Genomic DNA, 27,763 nt, shown 5'->3' on the forward strand with positions numbered 1-27,763 from the left:
GAATTATGGGAGAATAGCAGCACCTCTAACAACATTATTGAAGAAAGATGCATTTTCATGGACTCCAAGAGCAACAAAAGCCTTTGAACATCTTAAAGAGGCAATGTGCCAAGCACCAGTCTTAGCTATGTCGGACTTCACAAAAACCTTTTATTGTGGAATGTGATTCCTTAGGAAACGGAATTGGTGTTGTTTTAATGCAAGAAGAAAGCCCATTACTTTCAAAAATCGTCCAATCAAAGGAAATTATTTACACAAAGCTATTTATGAGAAGGAAATGTTGGCAATACTACATGCACTTAAGAAATGGCGACCCTACCTAATGGTAAGACACTTCAAGTTAAAAAAAATCATGATAGCCTTAAATACTTTGTATAACAAAGATTAACTTTAGAAGAGCAACAAAAATGGGTCACAAAGAAGTTGGGTTATGACTTTGAAATCATCTACAAAAAAGGGAAGAAAAATGTTGTGGTAGATACACTCTCAAGTAAGGATGAGGATGTGGAAGCATTTCTTTGCGCCATTTCTATTATCCAACCAGATTAGATAAATGAAGCAGGGGATGAATGGAAGAATGAAGAAGAAGTGTGGGCACTTATTCAAAAATTACAACAAGATCACAGTACATCTGATACATTTAGCTGGAAAAATGATTCGTTATGGTACAAAGATCGCTTATATCTATGTAAGAATTCCCAACTCAAACAAAAGATTCTTATGGAATTTCACACCTCTCCCTTAGGATGGCACTCAGGATTTTTAAAAACTTACCACAGGGTTAAGAAGGATTTTTTTTGGGATGGCCTTAAATCAGACATTCAAAAGTTTGTGGTGGAATGTTTGGTTTTCCAACAAAATAAAGTTGAAACAATTGAGACCCCAGGTCTAATACAACCTTTATCCATTCCAAGCCAATGTTGGTGTTGAGCCTCAAACCTGCACTCATTTACCCATCCTCCCAATAGCCTTTTCCTACTCATTTCCTTCTTTTGTCATCATTTCCTTCATCAACTTGTTCAATTCATTGCATTATAGGACTTTTTAACATGATTTGCTAATTGTGCTAATGATTGACTGTTGGTTTAGATTTTTGGTTCAAGTGCTGCAATTCCACAGCTTATACAGGGTTTCCGCAGCCGATCTTTGATTCCGCAGCCGATCCCAGATTCCGCAGCCATTTTCTTATTTGCTATGCTCCAGGTGTCCTCCAAGGGAAAGAGCCACATGGGCAAGTTTGTATGACTGTGTACATGGTGCGTGTGCTGTCAGCTCAGCCAAACTGGTCATCTACACCCCTGGTCAACGCGGAGGTAACTCTGGTCAAACGGCAAGGTTGCAAACGGTGGCACGGCTCTGCGTGTTCAGGTGAAGCACGGAACACACAGTTGGCCTCTTCTTTAGCCACGAAGACTGCAGGGGACAAGAATCCAACAGCGGATTTATCAACCATGATGACCGTTTCCTAAATCCGTGCACAGTGTTGTTGAACGTGTCTTTTGCACAGTTGTTAGTTAGCTTAGTTTACACACAGAACAATTTGTGTTTCTGCTATAAATAAAGTGTTTCCACACGCTGATTAGCTAGCCTTTAAGTTAGTCTTTTGCTGTTGTTATTCAGTTTTTAAAACTCTGTTTCAAGACTATTTTACACAACGTTTACGCTCCCCACTGTATTTTATTATGTGCTGATTTAATACCAAGAAGACAGTTCTGTTCTTACCTGCGTAGCTGATCTTTTTAATTGGTTGAAGTGGATGGAGGGCCCCTGTCTGCTACAACCATTGTACAGTAGCTTTTAAATTTATTTTCCTGCATTTATTTTTTCTAATTTCCCATGTATATTAATGTACAGTTTGATTTCTGCAATTTTGATTTCTTTTGACATGTATATTATTGTACAGTTTGAATTATGCTGCTTTACATTTCCGTACTTTTCATGACTGATCAGTGTGTGTTTTTGCAGCTTTATTAGGAGCCCGGGACAGTGTGCTTTTCCTTCTTTTTATCACTAGTGGCATTTGAAGTTGTCTTATCTGAACTGCTGACTTTTGCTTTGATTTTCATTAGTTTCCTTGCTTAGTTAGTTTCCTTGCTTAGTTTACTTTATCAAGTTTTGTCAAGTTGCTAATCTCTTGATGGTTCATTTTATCATAATTCACTAACTTTTATGGGACCAAAACATCATTTAATTGCAGCTTGGTTTATTTAGTTTTAGACTCATATTGCTAATTCACTCCTAACTCTTTTTCACATGATCAATTTAACTAGAAGCAGAATGTTAAGGGAGAATTAAGTAGTGTGATTTGTCACTTAATTTTTGCATTGCTTTAAATTCAATAGAGGAGTTAGAGTAGTGTTCTTGCTTTCAATTGAGTTAATGTAGATGTCATTTTCATTCTTATCAACAGTAAAGGTATTGGACTAGTGCCATTGGTCTTTTTGTTTGGTGCTTTACTTTCATTTGAAGCTTTAATTTCATTCCAAGTTATTGTTCAAGTTTTCTCTTTAAATTTCAAGAAGCATTTAGAAATCGCCACATACACACACATTCACTCACTTGTTTATAACTTCATCACATCACATTAGGAAGATAAGTCAAACATGAACTAAAAACGACAAAAAGAACTAGGAAAGGTTGCTTAAGTATATATTGTACACTTCACTTCATCAGCTTACGAGCCCCGGGTTGACAATTTATGATAGAAATTTAGACAATACTAAATTGACCAAACATTTTGGCGCCGTTGCCGGGGAAGTGAAATTAAGTAGCCAATTCTTAAAAAGAAAAAAAAAACAAGAAAATTTCAAGGAAGGAAATTGATAACCTCTCAAAGTATGCTCTCCTCTTGCACCTAGAGTGACCTGGAGGATCAGAAAAGAGAGTTATTGGTTTAATAGTTTCTTAAGTATGATCTCTTCTTGCACCTAGAGTGACCTGGAAGATCAGAAAGAGAATTAGTATCCGGACTTGAAGAAAAATAAAAATGACATGCATAGAGCTAGAGATTCTAGGGGAAGGTTTTTAGCTAGATCCAAGAGTTCGATTTTTACAAGTCCATCTACTTCAAGGGATAGACAAGAGACACCTCCCTCATCTCCAACTGACACTCCTAGCCCTAGGGTTCCCAGAATTCAAGAAGCAAGAGTCGACTCTCCCATATCTTCCATCGAGTCTGAATTAGAGAGAGAACCTTTCCTTATTTCTCCAGAGAGACAAATTATAATTGAAGAAGTAGAATCACCTGAAGAAGAAGGAGGGAATCCTTCTCATACACCCTTAGTAGAAGAACCAGAAGACTCTGAAGTCTCTGGGGAAACTACCATGGCAGAGGAAGGAGCACCTGGATTTGGTAGAGGTAGAGGTAGAGGAGGAGGAGGAAACAATGGAGGAGGTAGAGGTAATATTGGAGGAAATAGGGATGGGGATAACTCATTCCGGTTCCCTATAGTCGATGAGGATTCCCGAGCCACCATGAAGAACATCTCACCATCTGTCCTCCAGAACTTTCATGGATCAAGGAATGAGGACCCTGAAACATTTATATTTGAGTTTGAAGTCGTATGTCGAACTTATGATTATCTGGATGACTCTCAAAAACTCAAACTGTTTCCTTCAACATTGAAAGGACAAGCTTTGAAATGGTTCATAGGATTACTCACTCAATCCATTAGGTCCTGGAATGATATGAAACAAACATTTTTGGATAGGTACCTGGACTATTGTATGCCCACCAATCATAAGGATGAGGTATTCAAAATGGTACAAAAGGAAGATGAAAACTTGGAGGAATTGATTGAAAGATTTCAATATAATCTGAAAAGAGCAAAAATGAGTAACTTGGATGAAGAGACCTTGAAAGCCCTATTACTAAAAGCCATTAGAGATGAATGGATAGATCTTTTGAATATGATGGGGAAGGGAGATATGTCTCAGCTTCCACTTTTTGATATAGCAGAATTATGTGTCCATCTCTCAAGGGGGAAATCCAAAACTCAAAAAGCGCCTAGAGATCCTTCTCTCCTCAGAGCAAACAAATCTGCAACTGGATCAGTAAGTAGGGCTGAAATCGGCAATATGCTTGATGAATTTAAAACTGACATCTTAGGGAGTCTTAGCGAACAATTAGACACCCTTAAGATCCACAATAAACAGAAAGCAGAAGCTGAGGCCTTGGCCATCTTTTGCCCAAAGTGTAGAAAGAAACATGCTCTAAGGGAATGCCCCTTGGATGCAAAAGTTGTAGAAACATGTGTAATCTGTTCAGAGAACCATGAGACAAAGGATTGTCCTTCAATCCCTGGCTCAAAGCTGTTTTTCAAGAAGATCCAAGTACACTTGAATCTCTCTGTTTTGTTGCAAGGAGACCTTGGCAAGGGCAACAAAATCAAGGGTTTAACAACTCTATGAATTTTCAACCCCCACCAAATTGGAATCCTTGGCAACAACCTTGGCCCCAACCTCAAAATTCCTTTCAATCATGGGTACAAGGTATGCAAAATCCTTATGGGAGATTTGCTCAGTTCTACCAATATCCTCCATCTTTTCAAAATCAACAAGCTCCGTAACTTCCAAATCAAAGTCCACAACTATCATTGCCATTCCCTCAACAACAAAAACCTTCTCCACAAAATCAAAATTCTCAACTCTTGCTTCCATCCCAACAGAAGTCAAATCAACTTCCTTCTCAGCCATTGCCAAACCCCAATAATAAAAACCCTCAAAATGCTTACATGATGGAAGGTCAACCATTCCCTACCTATATGATTGTTCCTCTTAATGAAGTACAACTCAGATCAGGTAGAGTTCTAGATAAACCTTCTATAAATATTCAACAGCCAAGCATTTCTGAGGAAGAGTCTCTTGAAGCCAATAAGGGTTCTAAAGTTGCTCTTCAAAACCCAAACACTCAAAAAGAAAAAGAAAAAGAATCGACCCCCACAACTCCCATAGTTGAGCAACCTACATCTCTATCCACACCTCCTTTTCCTGAAAGATTACAAATAGATAGAGGAGTGGAAAAACAAATTTGGTTGCCTGACTATAACTTTCTAGATGAATTGAAGAATGTCTGTATCAAGATTCCCTTGTTACAAGCCATTAAAGAGATTCCCATTCTAGCAAAGACAATAAAGGAGTTGAGCCTTAAAAGACCAGGAAGGAAACCAAGAGATACCAGAAGGATCCACCTGGTAGGGAATATTGCAGACATCATGATGGGAAAGATTACTATGCAGAAATATGTAGACCCCGGTAGTTCTATTGTCAAAACACATATCAATGGGATTGAAATCCCAAATACTTTGATTGACTTAGGAGCCGCTATCAACATTATGAGTAGACAGACCATGGACCAGTTAAAACTTCCTAACCTTCTCATTACACCTACTTTACTGCAACTTGCAGATCGATCAATCATTAAACCTGATGGTGTATTGGAAGACATTCCAGTCTCCCTAGACTCTTGGGAATATCCGGTTGATTTTATGATTTTAACTCCCAAGAATAATCTAGGAGGACATCCTCTTATTTTAGGAAGGCCTTGGCTAGCCACAGCTGATGCTTTCATAAGTTGTAGGTCTTGGGATATGTATATTTCTGATGGTAATTCGACAAAGAAGTTCAATCTGTATCCTCCAGCGAAAGCAATTACAGAAATAGGAGATAATGAGTGGGTTGATGATGAAGATACTATACAACCTGTCTTTACCATTTCTGAGATTAGTGAAGATAGTCAAATTCTGAACACATTAGAAAACTTTGAACCATCTTCAGAATATGACTCCACACAATTTCAGTTGGATTCTGACATTGAGTATCTATCATCTAGACAGATGTCTCTTTTCTCTATGGAAGAGTTTGGTAGTTCTGCCATTGAAATTTTTCCAGGAAAAACACTGAATATCAACAAAAACTTGGAAAAATCACAACAGGAAGAGCTAACCAAAGTCTTGCAAAAGCATTCTACTGCATTTGCATGGGAGTATACCGATATGAAAGGTATTGATCCTAAGACTTGCATTCATCACATCTATATCGAGGAAAATAGCAGACCAATCAGACAACCTCAAAGAAGGATGAATCCAAATCTTAGGGAGATAGTGAAAGAAGAGCTCCAAAAGTTACTCAATGTAAACTTCATTTACCCCATTTCAGATAGCCGGTGGGTTTCTCCTTTGGTTATAGTACCTAAAAAGAATGGTAAATGGAGGGTTTGCATTGATTACAGGGAATTGAACAAAGCAACCTTGAAGGATCACTTTCCTTTACCCTTTATTGATCAAGTATTAGATACTTTAGCAGGCAAAAAGTATTTCTCATTTTTGGATGGTTTTAGTGGTTACAATCAAATTCAGGTAGCACCTGAAGATCAGGAAAAAACCACATTTACTTGTCCATGGGGAACTTTTTCTTACCAAGTACTTCCTTTTGGATTATGCAATGCACCCGCTACATTTCAAAGGGCTGTACTAGGAATCTTTTCAGATCTAATCCATGATTGTGTAGAGGTCTACATGGATGATTTTACAGTTTACGGTAATACATTTGAAGAAGCCTTAGAAAATTTGGAAAAAGTACTTATAAGATGTAAAGGAACAAATCTTTCATTAAGTCATAAAAAATGTTTTATGATGTTTACTGAAGGGATTGTTTTAGGACATCATATTTCAGGAGATGGAATTAAAGTTGATAAATCAAAAGTTGAAGTCATCTCCAAGTTACCTATTCCAAATTTTCAGAAAGATGTTAGAAGTTTTCTTGGGTTTACTGGATATTATAGAAGATTTATTGAAAACTTCACCAAGATAGCATCTCCGCTCTTCAAATTACTTACAAAAGACTGTGAATTCAAATGGGATCCTGAGTGTCAATCTGCATTTGAAACTTTAAAGACTAGAATATCTGAAGCACCCATTTTGAGAGGGCCAAATTGGAAACTCCCTTTCCACATTTCTACTGATGCTTCAGATACAGCTCTAGGAGCTGTCTTGGGACAAAAGGATTTGGTCCCTTATGCCATTTACTACACCAATAAAAATTTGACTCCCACTGAGTTAAATTATACAGAGACTGAAAAAGAGTTCTTAGCCGTTGTTCATGCAATCAACAAGTTTAGACATTATATAACCGGCTATGAAACTTTTGTCCATACTGATCATTCTGCAATTAGATATATTATGAACAAACCTGTTACTAATGGCAGAGTTACAAGATGGCTTTTACTTTTACAAGAATTCAATATTACTGTGTTAGATAGACCAGGGAAACAAAACACAGTAGCTGATTTCTTGTCTAGAATCCAAAACATTAACGAAGATTCTCCTGTAGAGGATAAGTTTCCAGATGAATACTTGTTTGCAGTAACTACTAAAACTCCTTGGTATGCAGATATTGCTAACTATTTAGTTACAGGGAAGCTACCTCCACACTTATTTCCTAATGAGAAAAGGAAAATCATTCAGGAGAGTTCACATTATTCCTAGATTTCTAATGAATTGTTCAAAACAGGGCCAGATTGTGTGATCAGAAGATGTGTTCGGGAAGATGAAATACCTGACATCCTTAAAGCATGTCATGATGAACCATGCGGCAGACACTTTGCTGACAAGAGGACGTCCTATAAAATCCTTTCTTTAGGATATTATTGGCCTTCTCTCTTCAAAGATGCAAAACAATATGTCAAAAGGTGTGACAGCTTCCAAAGAGTTGGGAGACCAACTCTTTCAAATGAAATGCCATTACAGCCACAGGTATGCATCGAACCCTTTGAAAAATGGGCTTTAGATTTCATTGGACCTATTAACCCACCATCTAAGCAAAAGAAGTATATATTGGTTTGTACTGATTATGTTCTAAATGGGTAGAAGCAAAGGCATTGCCTTCTGCCACTGAAAATTCAGTTGTTCAATTTCTTTTTGAGGATATTTTTACTCGTTTTGGTGTCCCAAGAGAAATTGTGGCAGATCAGGGAAGTCAATTTACATCTAACTTGATGGAGAAGCTGATGGAAGAATACAAAATCAAGCACAGAACATCTACTCCATACCATCTGCAAGCAAATGGTCAAGTGGAATCTACAAACAAAGTTCTTGAAAGCATCATCACCAAAACTGTTCATCTCCACAGAAGAGATTGGGCAGAAAGGCTTCCTGAAGCCTTATGGGCCTATAGAACTACATGGAGGAACACAACAGGACATTCTCCCTATGAACTTGTTTATGGGAAAGAAGTCCTGCTCCCCATTGAGTTCCAAGTCAAGACCTTCAAGATGGCAGTTCAATTGGGGATGAGCCTATCAGAAGCCCAAAAGCACAAAATGGAGCAGTTGAATGAGCTAGATGAGATAAGACAATATGCAATTTTAAGGACTGATCTAGTTCAGCACCAAAGAACTAAGTGGCATGATCGACACATCAAAGAGAGAAAGTTTCAAAAGGGAGATTGGGCACTATTGTTTGATTCCAATTTTAAGGACTTCAAAGGAAAATTTCAAACTCATTGGCTTGTACCATATGAGATTAATGAAGTCTTTAACAATGGAGCAGTTCGAGTGAAGACCATTGATGAGCTTCAGACTCCTCTCATTGTGAATGGCCACCGATTGAAAGTCTACCACAAGCCACTCTCAAAGGAGGAATTTGTTAAAATCTTCCAAGAAGATTCTGCAATGAGGCTGGTGGAGAAGAATTCTTCTCCTCCATCAGCCTAATCTTTATTTCTTTCAGTTGAAAAAAAAAAAAAAAAAAAAAAAGAGAAGAAAAAAAGAAAAAGAAAAAAATCTCTTGTATAAGCCTGAAAACCAATCTTGGATTGGCGGTCTTATGCAGAAAATATAAAGTGAAAATCAGGGTCACCTGACACTTTATATTTTCCAAATAAAAAATCTCTCTTTCTCTTTCCATCTCATCTGCCATTTCATCCATCTCATCATCTCCATTCCACTTCATTTTTTCCTTCCAGTTCATTCATTCCATCTCATTTCCACCAATAAAGTCCCTCTCAGGACTATTCCATTCAGTTAAGTTTGTTCTAATCATCTATGTGCAGGCAGAAAAGTGTTGTTGCAGTTTCCGCATCTAGGAAACCGTTTCCGCAGCTCATACCAAGTTTCCGCAGCCAGCACACTCTGTCTCTGCAATCAAAGCAACTCTGTTTTCAAAAAGAAAAATTTACAGTCAGAGGTATCATCATCATCAAAGGGCAGCAAGGATACATAGCACCTACAAGGTCAGAAAGCAATCAAAAGTTAGCCACCATAATCAACAAAGGGATCAAATGCAAACGTATTAAGGTATGTTCCAAATTTTTAACCAACAGTCTAATGTCATTTATGCATGGTTTTCAAATCGTGGTAGGAGTCACTTAATGCAATGATTGACAAGATTATCCCACTCCTCGTCCACTCCTCGTCCACGATCACGCCTAATCCACCTCATCACCCTCCTAACGGTCCCCTAATTACTATTGATTCACCCTTAATACGGGTTGCTCTTCCATTAACTACTCGTACCTCAGTGACGTATACCAGTGTACTACGGCTCTACATATGATCATTTCCATAGCCAAGTGTACGTAGCCACCCGACGCTTAAGGATTTGGCCGTTGCTTCATCTACTCATATCTCCATTTCCCGCATGCATAAACTCATCGCCGTGTTGTTCTCTACTCTCTCATACCACCGTTTCCATTCTTGTTTTCATACACCACTCTCGTTTTTACTGTAAACCTCTCTGTTTTCTTTTTCCTCACCTCTCTGTTCAAACCCCGATCACAAGTTCTGCACCATACCATTTATTATATTATGGCTACTCTGTTACAGCCGTAATTCCCTTGTTTTTCCCATGAGCATTCTCCTCAAGCGTCCATATACCACTGTCAGAGCTTCAAGTAAAACTGAGAGCCGAAAATGGGGAAATTGTTAAGAGCAGAACCAGAGGGTTCGAAATTTTTAAAGGGTTACCCACAGACAAAGGAAGTACCGCAGAAGGCCAAATGGTTGAAGTTCATCCAGAAATTTAAAGGGTACAATAAAGAGGTGACAAAGGCATTTGCCCGGTCATTTAATGTAAATAATGGAAATACCGTGGAGGTAGGAGACCTGCAGTTCACCATAACAGAGAGCACCTTGGCCACAGCAACCGGTTTGCCTCAAACAGGAGAACGCTGGTTCAAAAACAGAACAGTTGAAGATCAAGAGTGGAAAAATATGCTCAAGAATCCAGGTATGGATACCTCCATTTTCACTAAGGGAATCCCTGTACATGTCATTAAGGAAGAGTGGACTTCATTACTGTTGCTTGTTCAAAAAATTTTAACATGTGAAGGCCGCTTCGGTACCATGTATGTATACCATGCAAGAATCATGATGCACTTTATGGATGACCATGCTATCAACCTACCTTATTTCTTGTTAGCTAGTCTAAGGAAGATGAGTGCCACTGTTCAGAAACACGTGGGAAACATTGAACCCCACTTGTATCATCATGGACTCATTAGAATTTTAATTGAGGAGCAGTTGAAAATTAAAAAGGATACGTGGGAGAAGTTTCTAGTTAGAAACCATTTTCAAGAGGTAGCTGAAGCCTCTAGCAGCTCTCCTAGGATACCAAAGAGAAGTAGGAGAAGAGGGAAAGAAACTGCCCAAGAAACTGCTGTAGAAGAAACTGCCCAAGAGACTGTTGAAGAAACTGTTCAAGAAACTGCCCAAGAAATTGCTCAAGAAGAAAGGAAAAAGGGAGGCAGAACTAAAAGACAAAAGAGGGATAAAGGGAAAGCCATTGTGCAAGAGTCATACCCTTCACCTGAGCCCTCAATTGAAGAAGACTCCCAAACACTAGCTGATAGACTTGCTCAACTCCATGCTACTGCCCTCTCAAAGAAGAAACAAAAGCAAAAACAAAGTACCTTGCAAAAGCAAAAGAGCACTAGTGCCGTGAGAAGGAGCATCAGACTACAAAGGAAAATGAGGGTCACTAAACAGCCACATTTTATTGACTTGGGAGAAAGTACACCTGAAAAGGGTGCTACCCAGCTTGATTTTGAATCAATTTCCCCACGTGTTGAGGTCACTCCTCCACGTGAAGAAAGCCCATTTCAGCAAGACCCTCAAACAGAGTTTGAATATGAACCAAGTCCAAGAAGATCACCTGACATTGACCCTGACCAGTAGGAGGTGTACAATTACTTGGAAACCTTAGAGCAATCAGCTGCCGGTCCTAGCACTATCTTGCCTCTTGATCAACAGGTTCAATCTCTAAAACAAGAAGTGTTCGAGCTAGAAGTCCTGAATCGCCATATTAAACAGGAAAATGAAGCATTGAGAGAACAGAGCAAGGTGGACAAAGTTGTCCACGACAACACAATGCTTCACTTGGGTCTTTGGCAGAAAAAGAATAGGAAATTGAAGAGGAAATGCAAGAAATTGAGCAGGGCCTTGATTAACTTGAAATTTAGGTGTTTGGTTAGAAAACCAAGAATAAATTTGGCAGCAAGAAGAAAAAGGAGAAGGTTGGATGTCTTGGCAGAGGCATCTGAGCATATGGACTAAAAAATCATGACAAAGTTTTGGTTGCATGAGGACATGCAACACCTTCACAGTGGGGGTATGTTGAGCCTCAAACCTGCACTCATTTATCCATCCTCCCAATAGCCTTTTCCTACTCATTTCCTTCTTTTGTCATCATTTCCTTCATCAACTTGTTCAATTCATTGCATTATAGGACTTTTTAACATGATTTGCTAATTGTGCTAATGATTGACTGTTGGTTTAGATTTTTGGTTCAAGTGCTGCAATTCCGCAGCTTATACAGGGTTTCCGCAGCCGATCTCTGATTCCGTAGCCGATCCCAGATTCCACAGCCATTTTCTTATTTGCTATGCTCCAGGTGTCCTCTAAGGGAAAGAGCCACATGGGCAAGTTTGTATGACTGTGTACATGGTGCGTGTGCTGTCAGCTCAGCCAAACTGGTCATCTACACCCCTGGTCAACGCGGAGGTAACTCTGGTCAAACGGCAAGGTTGCAAACGGTGGCACGGCTCTGCGTGTTCAGGTGAAGCACGGAACGCACAGCTGGCCTGATCCAGGTGGATGTTGGTGGCCACCCACCAACCCATTTGGACCCCCACAACTGTCTCTTTCAGTCTTTTCAGTTTCCTAAATTGTAGCACAGTTTACTATTTTTAGCAGTTTTTCGGGTCCTGAACTTCCGGAGCCGTTTTGAGGCCCTAAACGACGTTTTTTTGGGAATCTGGGGCAACATGGGTCCATGGACAGATGTTGCCTCCCAAAGTGGTAGTACTCGGATAGATCTTTCTAACGAGCTATCGTACGCGTCAAACGGAGATCATATGCCAAAGTTACGACCCCGGGAAATTGATGTACCAATTTACCCAAACGGGGCCCACAATTTGGTGTTTCATCTTCTAGGGTTAGGTTTTGGAATGTGAAGGGTTTTCCATTGTTTCTCAACAATAAATAGGCCTTCGAGCCTCATTGTAACTCAGTTCGGAACAGTTCAGAGGCATGTAGCCGCACATCTCTTCTCAGAGATAAGCTACCATCGCCCTAGCTGGTTTATTTCCATTTCTGGTTGTAAGCACATTTCAGTATTTTCCATTAATGAAATGAAGTATTATTTCCGCTGCATCTCTGTATTTATGGTTATCGCATCTCTGTATTTATGGTTATCTCTGTAATCTATTGCGTTCCTATCTAAATCCGGATCAGTGGTATCAGAGCGGTCTGCTTTTTCTCTGTTTTTCTTTGCATGTCCCCAACGAGGTCAGGATATAAGGAGTTAGGGCTTGAACTGGTCGAACCTTTGCAAGACCAGCCTCGCAAATCCCGACGGCCTCCCATGGCGGATGAGAAGAAAGACGAGGGGGCAGGAGATCCTATCAAAATCTTGCTCGAAGAAGCGCTCGAGCGGCAAAGGAACGCGATGATGGATAGCTTTGCGCAGATCCTTCAGCGACTACCCAGAGGCGACGCATCGACTTCCAACAGTGACTCTGGAAACGCCACGCCGTTTAAGGTACAAGTTAATTTTGAAATCCCCATCTTCGAGGGTCAAATAGACGCAGATGCCGTAGATAAATGGTTAAATCTGCTAGATGGGTATTTTTCTGTTCATGAATTTTCAAGTCGGGAAAAGATTGTTTTCGCTCTTCTCAAAGCAGCCCCCCACGTCAAGGACTGGTGGGAAACCTACTGCGAGCAGAAGGATGAAAGTACAGGCTCACTATTTTCAGCCGCACCCACTTGGAATGACTTCCGGGATGCCATCAAGGAGCAATACTACCCTGTCGGAAGCTATGAGGACAAATACATCAAATGGACCACACTGCGGCAGGGACGAGACCAAGATGTGTCGGAGTTCACAAACATTTTTCATACTCTTCGCACACAGTTGGGTATCAAAGATTCTGAGCTGCATCTGGTACTCAAATACCGTGGTTGCTTGCACAGATACATCCAGGAAGAGATGGTGTTCTTGAACATCTCCTCACTTGGCACAGCATACCGATACGCTGTCAAAATCGAGCAAAAGTTCAAACAGAAGAAGCGAGACTTTGGATCTGCAAATCCGAAGCCCAAAGGACAAAGCCAAGGCGGGGTGACCCAAGACAACCCGTCGAAGCCGCAAGAAAAGAACAACACCACGAAGCCGAAGAAGGACACAGGAAAGTGGTGTGAGTTCCACAAGAGTCCCACTCATAACACAAGTGAGTGTCGGACCAAGCAGTCGCTGGTGGCCGAGTTGAAGGCTTCCAAATCAGATGCATGTTCCGATCCTGAGCCAGAACCCGACAAGGGGAATGGCAAAGGGAAGCAGATCATTGATGCAGATCCCAGCGCCATTGTTGCCACCGCCAAGATCCAAAAAGATGAGCCCGAAAATCCAGAGGAAGGGGAGTGTCTTTTCCACTCACAGATGTGGGTGAAGGGTTCACCGCTGCAATTCATTGTCGACAGTGGTAGCCAAAAGAACCTGGTTTCAGCAGAGGTCGTGAAGCGGTTGGGCCTACCGACTACACCACACCCACAGCCGTACAGTATCGGGTGGCTTCATGAAGGACGAGATCTCAAAGTTCGCCAGCAGTGCCGCCTTCCCTACAGCATCAAACCCTTCACAGATGAGGTATTGTGTGATGTTACACCTCTGGATGTTTGTGATGTATTATTAGGCCAGCCATACTTGTGGAGGAGACATGCTGTGTATGAGTCAAGGCCTCGCGCTGTCGTTATTTCTTTGAATAATTCATTATACAGGATACCAGAGGTAGCCCCACCTACTGCCACATCCTTGATCACTACCAAGAAAGGCAGCAAGCTCATATCACAGACCAGGAAATTCATCTGTCTGGTTCACTCCCAAAATAAGGGGAAGATCGTTGCTACATCCATGACCCCTGCAAAGGGTTCCTCCACGCAGCAGCAGCAACAAAGGAATACACTCATGACAAGACACAGGAACAACTTCTCACGCACAAGGTTACCACACAAGCTTCAGGTGGGCAACAAAGTTTGGTTACATCTGCAGAAAGAACGTCTTACAAGAGCCCATCAGAAGCTCAGACCACTCCGACACGGTCCTTGCAACAGTACCAAGGCTATGGGGAACAATGCTTTGGAGCACATCATTCCTCCATTCCTTCGCCGTCACCAAATGTTCAATGTGGACCATCGTCGACCATGCTTCCCACCATCACTGGACACATCACAGATTGCAGGACAAGTTCAGCAGATGGAGGAACTCAACGCAATGGGGACCATTGCTTCCTAAGGGGGGAGGAATGATCCAGGTGGATGTTGGTGGCCACCCACCAACCCATTTGGACCCCCACAACTGTCTCTTTCAGTCTTTTCAGTTTCCTAAATTGTAGCACAGTTTACTATTTTTAGCAGTTTTTCGGGTCCTGAACTTCCGGAGCCGTTTTGAGGCCCTAAACGACGTTTTTTTTGGGAATCTGGGGCAACATGGGTCCATGGACAGATGTTGCCTCCCAAAGTGGTAGTACTCGGATAGATCTTTCTAACGAGCTATCGTACGCGTCAAACGGAGATCATATGCCAAAGTTACGACCCCGGGAAATTGATGTGCCAATTTACCCAAACGGGGCCCACAATTTGGTGTTTCATCTTCTAGGGTTAGGTTTTGGAATGTGAAGGGTTTTCCATTGTTTCTCAACAATAAATAGGCCTTCGAGCCTCATTGTAACTCAGTTCGGAACAGTTCAGAGGCATGTAGCCGCACATCTCTTCTCAGAGATAAGCTACCATCGCCCTAGCTGGTTTATTTCCATTTCTGGTTGTAAGCACATTTCAGTATTTTCCATTAATGAAATGAAGTATTATTTCCGCTGCATCTCTGTATTTATGGTTATCGCATCTCTGTATTTATGGTTATCTCTGTAATCTATTGCGTTCCTATCTAAATCCGGATCATGGCCTCTTCTTTAGCCACGAAGACTGCAGGGGACAAGAATCCAACAACGGATTTATCAACCACGACGACCGTTTCCTAAATCCGTGCATGGTGTTGTTGAACGTGTCTTTTGCACAGCTGTTAGTTAGCTTAGTTTACGCACAGAACAGTTTGTGTTTCTGCTATAAATAAAGCGTTTCCACACGCTGATTAGCTAGCCTTTATGTTAGTCTTTTGCTGTTGTTATTCAGTTTGTAAAACTCTGTTTCAAGACTATTTTACACAGCGTTTATGCTCCCCACTATATTTTATTATGTGCTGATTTAATACCAAGAAGACAGTTCTGTTCTTACCTGCGTAGCTGATCTTTTTAATTGGTTGAAGTGGATGGAGGGCCCCTATCTGCTACAACCATTGTACAGTAGCTTTTAAATTTATTTTCCTGCATTTCTTTTTTCTAATTTCCCATGTATATTAATGTACAGTTTGATTTCTGCAATTTTGATTTCTTTTGACATGTATATTATTATACAGTTTGAATTATGCTGCTTTACATTTCCGTACTTTTCATGACTGATCAGTGTGTGTTTTTACAGCTTTATTAGGAGCCCGGGACAGTGTGCTTTTCCTTATTTTTATCACTAGTGGCATTTGAAGTTGTCTTATCTGAACTGCTGACTTTTGCTTTGATTTTCATTAGTTTCCTTGCTTAGTTTACTTTATCAAGTTTTGTCAAGTTGCTAATCTCTTGATGGTTCTTTTGATCATAATTCACTAACTTTTATGGGACCAAAACATCATTTAATTGCAGCTTGGTTTATTTAGTTTTAGACTCATATTGCTAATTCACTCCTAACTCTTTTTCACATGATCAATTTAACTAGAAGCAGAATGTTAAGGGAGAATTAAGTAGTGTGATTTGTCACTTAATTTTTGCATTGCTTTAAATTCAATAGAGGAGTTAGAGTAGTGTTCTTGCTTTCAATTGAGTTAATGTAGATGTCATTTTCATTTTTATCAGCAGTAAAGGTATTGGACTAGTGCCATTGGTCTTTTTGTTTGGTGCTTTACTTTCATTTGAAGCTTTAATTTCATTCCAAGTTATTGTTCAAGTTTTCTCTTTAAATTTCAAGAAGCATTTAGAAATCGCCACATACACACACATTCACTCACTCGTTTATAACTTCATCACATCACATTAGGAAGATAAGTCAAACATGAACTAAAAACGACAAAAAGAACTAGGAAAGGTTGCTTAAGTATATATTGTACACTTCACTTCATCAGCTTACGAGCCCCGGGTTGACAATTTATGATAGCAATTTAGACAACACTAAATTGACCAAACAGTTGGGAGGAGGTTTCAATGAATTTTATCATAGGTTTGCCCAAGTCCTAAGGAAAGAGTGTGATAATGGTGGAAGTTGACAGACTTACCAAGTATGCACACTTTTGTGCATTATCACATCCATTTAAAGAAAGTACAGTTTCTAATGCATTTATGGAAACAACTCAAAAGCTACATGGAAACCCAAAGATTATTGTAAGTGACAAAGATCCCATTTTCACTGGAAATTTTTGGACATAATCATTTTCTTGTCTTGGTACTTAGTTAGCTCATAGCTCATCTTATCATCCTCAATCTGATGGGAAAACTGAGATAGTAAACAAATGTTTGGAATGATATCTCTGTTGCTTAGTATCTGATAAACAAACACAATGGGTCAAATGGTTGCCTCTGTGTTGTTGGGAAAAGTATCCATTCGGAATGCCCCTATCCCACTCTAAGGTGTGATAGTGCCTTAGCAACAAACAAGGAAAACTATCTGAGTATTCTTCTTTATGAAATTTAAATGGAGAAGAAGGATGTAACTAACCTGTGTCTTTAGCTAGCTTATCGATCCAATCACTCTCCTCTTTTGCTTGCTTCCTGCTGCCTTCTCCTTCACTGGTCCAGTTTCACCAAGTTCCTGCAAGATCACAAGAGAGGAAAACTACAAAAGACATAGATTTACATTCATAACTAGTTTAGGATCAGATATAAACTAAACATGCAAATATAACAAAGCATCATTGATATACAAGCATATAGGAGAAACTCAAATAGCTTTATTGATATGATAAGCAATTCCAAGAGGAGATACAACCAAGTGAGTCCCGATCCAGCATCTACCTCCCAGCAAAGGAATCCCTTCCTCTCCTCCAACAAAGCATAAATCACCCAATGAACTAATCTCAATCTCAAACCAACAACAATTCTCTGCAAAGTACAAAATTCCAGCCTCTGGATCTCTGGGATGAGGGATCCAGATATAGATGTAAGCAGAGAGGATGAGTCAGCTTATGTTTTGACTTGTGGCTTCTCTCTGTCAGTTCTTGCTTCCACTTGGAGGTTGAGAGCCTCTTACTCATCACTAGTCGAATTCATTGAGGCAAGTGTCATTGGAGAAGATTCTGGAAGCTTCCATGGTCTTTCCACCTCGTTGAATGAGCTTGCCATTTGTCATTCCCACTCAGCGCACCCTGGTAGTGCATTTAGGTGCGTTGCAACGCACCTAGCTAGTGTACTGGGGTGCATTGCAATGCAGGCAGCTAGAAGAGCTTCTGAATTAATCCTGAATTGATTGTTTCTGAGTGGTTTTTGGTGGAGAACTTCTGGGAGAAGCTGTCATTGGTTGACCTTGTTCCTTTAGGGGCAGGAACAACTCTTTTAGGAACTTTGGATCCCTTGGATTATGGACATTTCATGCTCAAAGCTATAAGACACAAAAATTTCTATAACAGCTGCCCCCTAAAGTATGAGGCCTTTTATCGGGTGAAATGCTTTATTAGGAGGATCCGAAGTTCTCTCAATGCTGGGAGGAGACCTGTAATAAGATACAATACAATACATTATTTTTCATACTGTTTTCATGATCTAGCTGAGGCGGGCATTCCCATGCTCAGCTTTATAAATTCATTTTTCTGTACATAGAACAGAGAATCGTCTGATGGTAGACTGATGATTTTGATGAAATCATCATCCTTTTGGTAGGATGATCATCTGTGCTGTAATGTTGTACATGTCAATGTCTTTATTTTTCCTGAATATATATCGCAGCCCGGATGGATGAAACTAGATCCAGGGTCTTCAATCTTGTCCGATCTTCACTCTAAGTACAAGTCGATCCATGTGAGAAATGTTCTGAAGTCGAACATGGAAAGACATCGCTTGATTACCAGTCAATGATGTAAACTGTTAACAAGCGCGAGAGGAATCATCGATAATGATAATGACCCTCAAGGTACTACAGTACAATTCACGTGGTGTGAATAAAGGACTTGGCGACGAACCCCACGCAAAATCTTTCGGTCGAAGGTCATTGATGTATACCTGTCGCCGGAAGTGAGAAACTTGCCATTGAGGCATGCAAGCTTCAAAGTATTGAAGGGGGTGTTCCTAGATCAACTTCTTGGATAATGAGCTGATGTCGACAAGAAGTGATCCGTCAAAGGAGGGCCTTGATGTATCCCACATCAGTGACATGGAACGGAGCAAATGATTTTTATGGAGGTGAAAACGATCTGATGATATATGGTTCAGGGTGGCGGTCATGAAATAATGAAGGATAATGTATGGTAGTGGATGGGACACGGTTGACTCCTCTGGATGACTTCTCTTGAACATATCGGCGACACTTGTGTGATGGATTGGTATCATTTACCCCAAAGATGGATGGTATGGCGAGACCATGGTGATGTAACCGGTGAATGAAACAACCCAACCCGACTCAGGCACGGAGTGGAAGTGTCATGTTCAAGAGTGAATTGCTACCAATAAAAGTTCTTTGAGTTTCTTCCCAATTTTCCCCAGTCATTTCTGACCAGTACCTCTTTATTTTTGTCAAGCTTGAGGAGGATAACATATGCTTGTTCTATAATTTTCCCTTCGAGCAAACCCATCGCTATGTTTTAACAAGCCTAGCGATAGTGAAACTCGTTCTCGTCTAAAGACAAGTTTGTCGCTATTAATGTTTTTAACGAGTTTAACGACAAAGATAACTCGGTCCTTTTCATTTTTAGAGAGTCTGAAAAGGTACGTAAAGATAACTCCAAAGTTCCTTTTTCGTCATCTAATCCCTTAAGTCCGAAAAAGTATAAAACAATATAGAAGGGATGAGTTTTCGATCGTTTTAACGAGCCGAACAAAACAAGCGCTCAATCTTTTTGTGCAATAATCCCTCAGGTCCAAAAAGATTAAAATCTAGAGGAGGGATAGCACTTACGGTCGCTTTAACGAGCTGGAAGGCCAAAACTCGGCAATCTTTTCATATTTTACGAGTCAGATGAAAAGAGCTTAAAGAAGACTCATCTTTTGAGGAACGAGTGATAAAACGGGTAGCAGTTGATTCCAGGTAAGGGTTGGAATTTTCCAATCACGGCAGTGTCACAAGGATGGCTAGTGAAATCACTCTTCGCAGCTATTCCTCAAAATGGGTAAACAATCAAATGGAGGTGAATGATCGGCCAATGGAAAAGTGGAGGTGACGGTGACGGTGCAAACACGACCAAGGCTTTAATGGCTGATAAATTTACATTCACGGTGGTTATTTACCAGAGGATAGTTCATTTTTTAACGAGCTTAAACGCGGAATGAAACACTTGCTCGATCTTATGTTTATTTTTTAACGAGCATGAACTATGCGCTAAAACTGCTCGATTAATCCAGTCATATGATAAGAATGTCTCATTTAAGATTCCATTTTTTATGGAGCTTGCACCTTACAAAGCTTTGCCCCGGATCCTTTCGTTATGCAAGTTCGGAAACGACTAATCCTACGAGTTTAAAGGGTCAGACCTACAGGTTTAAAGGGAGGACCTAAAAATTTAAAAAATAAATAGTCGCCCCTTGCTTGCACTATGTTAAACACACATGGACAGCTCAAACATATGAAAGATAAATCATTCAGTACCTTTTTTATTACCATAAGATATACATTTATAGTACAACATATGACTCTTGGGTTTCAGATCCCAAGGTCTCTTGGACTCCTTTTGTCCATTCGACTTCCACACTAACCCTTTAGGATTAGGTGTCCAACATTCCCCCCCTTAATCCGAAGGGTTATGTATGAGTCCAAGAAGAGAGCTGTAATATAAAATGTGCAAAAAATGCATGGCAGCACTAGGTTGAATGTGCTCTATGAAATGTTGGTAAAAAAAGGGCGGTGGTTTAAGGATGACCACCAACACTGGAACGCTTAGTGCAGTTCCCGGAACTCTTCCAAAACTGGCAAGAAACTGAAGTTTTCTGCTAGAGGAAGTAATCCTATTGCTTTAAAGAGGGGAACCTTCAACCATAAAAGGGAGGTCTCACCCCGCATAAAAGGTAAAACTTCAACCTGAAAAGGGAAGTCTCAACCTGTGATGGTTTAAGGATGACCAACAACTCTAGAATGCTTAATGCAATTCCTGAACTCTTCCAAAACTGGCAAGAAGCTGGAGTCTTCTGCTAGAGGAAGTGTTCTCAATTGTGTTCCTGGAATGCTTCCAAAACTGGCAAGAAGCTGAAGTCTTCTGCTAGAGGAAGTGTCCCAGATTGCCAACTGAAGGCATGTTCAGGCATCTTTGTCTATGGCTACAACTCTGAAACTGGTGTGGCAGGTTGTGGCTCAGGCTCGCTTGATGTGACTTTGAAGCTTGTAGATGACCATCATTTCCCCCCCTGTCAGATACAAGGTGAGAAGATGGAGAAAACTCAACTACAAGACTGTTCAATACTCTAGAACAAGTTCTAACATGCGTTTGGAATATCTTCTTGGTTGTTGATGCCCATTGCCAAGAAGCGATCCATCCAAGATGAATCTTTGTTCTTGCAGGACGTTTATTTTTGAAGCATCTGTGTGAAGAATGATTGGTTTTATGACAGTGCTTACATGGATGAAGATCAAAACAGTGATATTTCAGATGGCCAACTCGGTCACAGTGTTGGAATTTTATGATCTGTTGTTGTTGTTGTTGCTGTTGCTGTGGAAGAGGCGCAGAATCTGGAACAGCTGAAGCTGAACTGTCATGAGAAGCAGGTGAACTGTCATAAATGAAACCAACACTCTGAAACTGAATGGGCTTGGCATAGTCTGGAATATGAAAAGACAAGTCCTTGTCATATCCAAGACCAGTTTTGTGCTTGTTGTGGACAAGCTGTTCCCAAGGTCTGATGATGGGCTTGGGAAGTGCAGACTGAGTTTCTGCATCTGCATGTACAATTGCTGCTTTATTGGGTACTGGATCTGAATGAACTGTACCATTATTAATATGCTGCTGATGGGTGGTTGTCTCAATGTTCTGAACAGAAATAGGTTCAGAATGGTGTCTATTTTGATGTAGCTCTTCTTGTTGTAGCTGTGATTCAAGCTGTAAAAAATCGATCTTTTCCTGTGCATTTTGTAGACATGTCTGAATTTCTGAGAGAGATCCTTTGCTGATTTGTAATGTGTCATCAACAGTAGATAATATCAGAGTTTTAAGGAACTGTAATACTTCACTGGTTATGGCCATTTTTTTTCCTTCAATGTCTGATTTACACCTTAAAAAAATTGATCACAACCAGCAATATTCTTTATAAATATTCAACAAATGATTAGTGTGCAACCATGTACAGCTTTCAACCATGTACAGTTTTCAACATATAACTATTGCAGAAGGACCATTTAACATTGTATTCACACCATTCACCGCAGTCACAAACCGTGGTAATGAACCAGTCATTCAACGCACTGAGCTATTAACACCAACACATGAATCAATACACAATACAAGGGTCTGACTTGAGATAACACCAAGCTCAGGCAACAGGCACACAAAGAATGAGATAATGCAGCATACACTCAGTCAAGTCTTCAAATCGTGTACAGTTTGTAGTTTGGCATCAATTGCTCTGCCATGATTTTCAAGAGAAAAGGGTATCCCTATTGAGTCTCATCCTTCAAATCTTTCTGGAAACCTGGTGTCTTCAATATATTCACAGCCATACATCCAATGCACAGACATTAAAAGAAAAGGAAGGGAAAAACAAAAGCAGTTATCTTGCTTATATGAATGTGCACAATTTTATGCTAATCTATCACGTTATCACAATTACTGAAATCTGATAGATTTGATCATCTTTGGCCGCCTCTTTGCAAGAGACTGGTTTCTTGAAGTCATCTTAGAATGCTCGGATAGGTCCGCTTTGAATGGTGGCTGGGTAGTCAACTGGGCAGTGTGTCAAAATTCAAGTCAGCTATGCAGCTCAAGGACAATTACCCAGCGAACGGATAGCACGCACAACAAGAGTATATCAGCAATACCTCTCCAGAATGGGCTCACTCATAAGTTATCAGTCCAGCGCTGGTTTTTGTTTAATGATTTCCCTCTGGAACCTGCGTACACAGTTATGAGGGTACAATGACTGCACCCAACAACCATAGAAGCCACGACCTTCACAGTGACCAATGTCCTCTACAAGACATGAGTCGTGATCCTCTCTGCCAACAGAACGTTCCAGGAACAGTTCCTTGTGAAGTACAGACAATTCAATTCTCAGAGCTTTTAATGGTCCCAACGCACAGCAGAAACTCGCCCCTCGGTATCCGAAACTCGTTCCAGATATAAGGTGGTTTGCTTAGCAGCTAAGACGAACATATTTGTTTCCCCTTTCACCAGGAAACTTGTCCAATTGAGGCAACATGACCAGCATTTCCACGAGAGACTCGTTCACTGCTTATACTAAGAAAATCGTCCTTAGAGAATGTGATTCTGCTATAATAATTCGGCCCAAAGCTATATCAGTCTTTCACAAGTCTGCAATTCGATTTCTTTGACGCCATGATTGCACACGGCCTCTTCGAGTGATTAATCGATTCCAGATTTGTCAACTGCATCAAATACCAATCTCTCTGTATGGCGTCTCAATCAAAACCTATCCTCAACTGGGCTCTTAAAATTCGCTCTACGGTTTGCAAATCTTCAACCAGCCACAACATTATAAATATCTATTACGGTTTTAATCCCTCGCATTACCGAAACAATAGAAATGCGATAGAGAATGGCCTTAAAAGAAATGCAATAGAGAATGGCCCTGACAAGGCAGCCAGTCAAACGCCATTTCTCAATATTGTGGTGGCTTAGCCGAAACAAAAGCTTACAGAATCCGGAATATTTTAGACACCCAGGTGTAATATCGCCCTGCTGAAAAAGGAATCAATATCTTCGTCTACAGATGAAAGTAATAGCGAGTCATTTCCCTGACTCGGTCTGCCTGAAAAACATGCAGTCCATAATCCTACATTCGTTAAACCTAAAAAACAGAGTTTACACGCGTCCTCCTGTGAGAATCTTCAGTCGACAACTTAGCAGTATGAAATTCACCTTACCGATCCAAGCCTGATAATTCGAAAAATGTCGACCAATTCTCTCCCGTAATTTCATGCTAGAATGAAGAATCGACGCATACCCGACGAGCCTCCCCGTTTAAGGCCCGAGACCCATCCGAATTATGGATCGACGGAGTGCACGAGTTCAAGTCCCGAGCATAACCGCAAACACAGTAGTGCAAAATCTACAAGCACAAAGTTCTTCATAGCCATCTATTAATGGAATAACAGACATGCGCACACCAGGTGTAATATCTACATTCATCATAATCTAGTCAACAAGAATAAAAACGAAGGAGCGTTACGTCAATAAAGACTGTCAAAATTCCAGGAGTGCAGGTCACGGAGTAGCACGCAGGATAGTGTGTTACATAGAATAATGCAGAGCATCAAACCACTGTAATTTCAGGAGCAAGGATATAACTGATTTGAGCGCACAGTCACCACAGTGAGCGTTGAGAAGTCAAATAATCAAGAGAGGCGTTAGAACAGTTAGCGCAGAGCGACCAGCGGAACCGATGGGAGAGCGACAGGCTGAGCGTTAGACTGAGAATGGCAGAATATATAAAACGCATAGCTGACAAGCGCAGAGATACAGAGATGTCAGTCAGGAGTAGCGCGTTAGCAACAGAAACATACACAGTGACAGATATAATGAAGACCACATCAGCGCTATTCAAGGTAGCTCAGACACAGGATTATGGGCAGAGGTGCAGGACTGACATGCACATAACAGGCCACAGAAAAACAAGCGGCTTTGATACCATGTTAAACACACATGGACAGCTCAAACATATGAAAGATAAATCATTCAGTACCTTTTTTATTACCATAAGATATACATTTATAGTACAACATATGACTCTTGGGTTTCAGATCCCAAGGTCTCTTGGACTCCTTTTGTCCATTCGACTTCCACATTAACCCTTTAGGATTAGGTGTCCAACACACTCCAAAAGGTTTGCATGCCCCCAGGTATAAAATAGAGTTTCAAGGTTACCCCCCAATTTGCAGGAAAAACATTTGTTTAACCGGGAGAGGCCTACCTCTTTCAGGTTACCAAAGATTGTCTCATTCGCGCAGCAAACAAAATAGTTCCTCGGCGATGTCTACCGAGATAGACAAAGGTGAGTGACAACGAGCACCAAACACATAACTTTGACAAAAGAATCTTATTCTAGAACAACCCCTCTTCCAATCACGGATGGGGTACGGACTAGTCATATTCTCCCGCGGAAACCTACTCTATACCCAAAGTTTTCCTGCCGAAGCAGACCAGGACGCATGCCCCCTGGGTTCCAGTCATATCCCTCCGAATCACTTGCGCTCATCGGGAGGACGAACCGTGGGTTGAGACATTTCTTGCGTGAAGAGACCATTTAGGGATGGTATATGACTATTTGCGATGCGTGATCCGGGAAATGAAAGTTGGTCCACGAGCTTGACCACTCTTCCTTCGTGCGGAAAACACATTACTCTAAAGAGTGAGGAGACGATGGCTCCCATGCAATAAATATAGTCTCGTCCAAGGAGTAGGTTTTAATCCAAGGGTCCTTAAACGACCATCACGTTCATTTGAACGGTCTTCCCTTTCAATGTGATAGGCACATTGGGAAGGATCCCTAAAGGTTGACTGGTTCCTTTATCGAAGCCTGTCAGATTTCTCATCTCAGGCAAAAGCGATGGCGAACCAAGCGCTTTCCAAGCAATAGAGGAAAGGATACTCACAGATGCCCCCTCATCAATGATGGTTCCAGCCATGACCATTCTGTATATTTGAATGATAATTCGGAATGGTATGCTTGCTGGCAAACGGGGTCTGCCTAGTTGGTTCCAGTCGAAGGACACAACTAGGTTGCTTGGTGGTGGGACCGAGTAGACGACCGGATATCGCTCTGACGAACTTCCTTCCTGCGATAAAGGAATGGGTGGATTTCCCCCGTGTTCGTCGGAGTCTGTGTTGATGAAAAGAATCTGGATGGTGTCATCCTTATCCTCTTCAGTGACTGTATCATTCGAAGATAATTCCTCTGAAGGCAAGACCGGGTCAACTGCCACCTCGACCTTTTGACTTTCGTCTGGTATGGATTCAGTAGGTTTATCCTCAATGATAGACGCTTCAGCTGACCACTTGAGCGGGCCAGCTGGATTCTCAACTAACGAAGGACTTGGCAAGAGTTTTTTATATCCAGGAGGAAGTCGTAACGGTGAAACCGGACGATCTTCCAAGACTCTTTTAGCCTCGTCTAAGAAGGGACAACGGTGGAGGGCATGGTTGCCTTCGCACAGTCTACAGGGAGGTCTAGCCCTCCCTTTTTGTCCAGGGACTTCACTTTCGCTAGTTGACGGTGTACTTTCAACATGGCTATCAGAGGTTGATGACACCGGATTGTGCAAACGGGGAGACCAGTCCCTTAGTATCCGAGGGATGCAAGGAAAATCTCTGTGAAAGTGGTCTCCCTTGCAAATGACACATGGCGATTTAGGCCTGGTCAGTGTTGTGTGTGGATTTTCATTAGACGACACTTGTTTTCCCTTATTTGCCTTTGGCTCCTTCTTCTTTTTCTCCTTCTTCTTCTTTTCCTTTTTCTCCTTAGGAACTTGGTTTTTAGCTTTACCAGTCCTGTCATGCGAAGAGGAAGGAAGAGAGGAAGAATTAGAGGAAGTAGAAGGTTGGTGGGAAATTCTGGACTCGTCTAACTGCTGATTCGACTGTTCAGGAATAGTGGTGTTCTGAACGACATTGGTTGAGAAGAGCCAGACCGGCAGGCCAATTGTCAGTCCTGGAAGCGACAATGTGGCCATATGGGGTGCACCAACATCTCCCCAAGAGGAGAAGGGACTAGCATTTCCACCAAGGGGAATTCCTTGGTTGGTAGGCTCCATTTTCTCAACTTAAAGATCAACGCAGGAAAAAGGGGTGATTGTTCCGTTTAAAATAAATTTTAACGACGCTTAGACACAACTTTCTTTTTCAATTTTAAAGAGTCGAGAAAAAGCAAAAGATGACTCTAGTCTGCTTCGATTTTTAATGAGCCTGAAGTGACAAGTGCTCAGATGGACCTTTTCCGTTAAGGAGTCTGAAAAGGAACGAAAGGGACTGCTCTGGAGTTCTAGGTAGAGGGTGTGCCAAACTTTTCGCAAAACCATAGAATACTTTTTAGGGTACGGGCGACCAATCTTCCTGAATGCTGTGTTCAGTGCATTGCGATCAGTAGGGCGGCCGACACGGCTTCCTATGGATAAAGGTTTTATTCCTATAGGGGTCCCCCAATATATACTCGACAGTACATGGGAGCACAATCCGTACTGGAACTTATCGTCTCTCAGGAGGAATCACCCAACCATCAATGAGGCGACCAGTGACCAGGTTTTACGACGTCGGAACACGTCTCTAGCCTAGACCTCTATGTTGTGCGTTAAGTTACAAAGCGTTGTTAAGTTCATTCAATTTATTTTAGGTTGATCTTTCTTAGAAGTTTGCCTTTTTGGATCACCACGAGATGTATGATACAATTCCTAAATGCAGTCTAAAGATGATAAGCAAGCTTTTATATCTTTTCAACAATGAAAATCCTAGCTACAAGGGGAAAAGAAAGACACCATCTTTTCTCAAAGAGCATAGAGCACACTGTAATGCACTTTTCCTAAATCAACATACAAACTGTCAAAATGCAAATGCACATATGCATGTATTTGTTTTCACTTTCTTAATATTGATGCCTAAAAAGAAAGTTGTTGTACAAATTTGAATTCGATTTCAACTGAAAAACACAAACAAGCTTCTTTCGAAATCAAAAAAGACGATTACGACACTTTATGATTTACTTGTTTCGACACTAGAAATTCATAAATTCAAACCAAAAGACAAAAGTAAAAGCGTAATCAACTGTGAACATCAAACAAACTCACTCCTAAGATCAAAACGACACTTACAATAGG

Source organism: Pinus tabuliformis, chromosome 1_1, assembly GCF_031772625.1.
Source record: "Pinus tabuliformis cultivar Carrire ecotype Pingquan chromosome 1_1, CPIR1, whole genome shotgun sequence".
NCBI lineage: Eukaryota > Viridiplantae > Streptophyta > Pinopsida > Pinales > Pinaceae > Pinus > Pinus tabuliformis.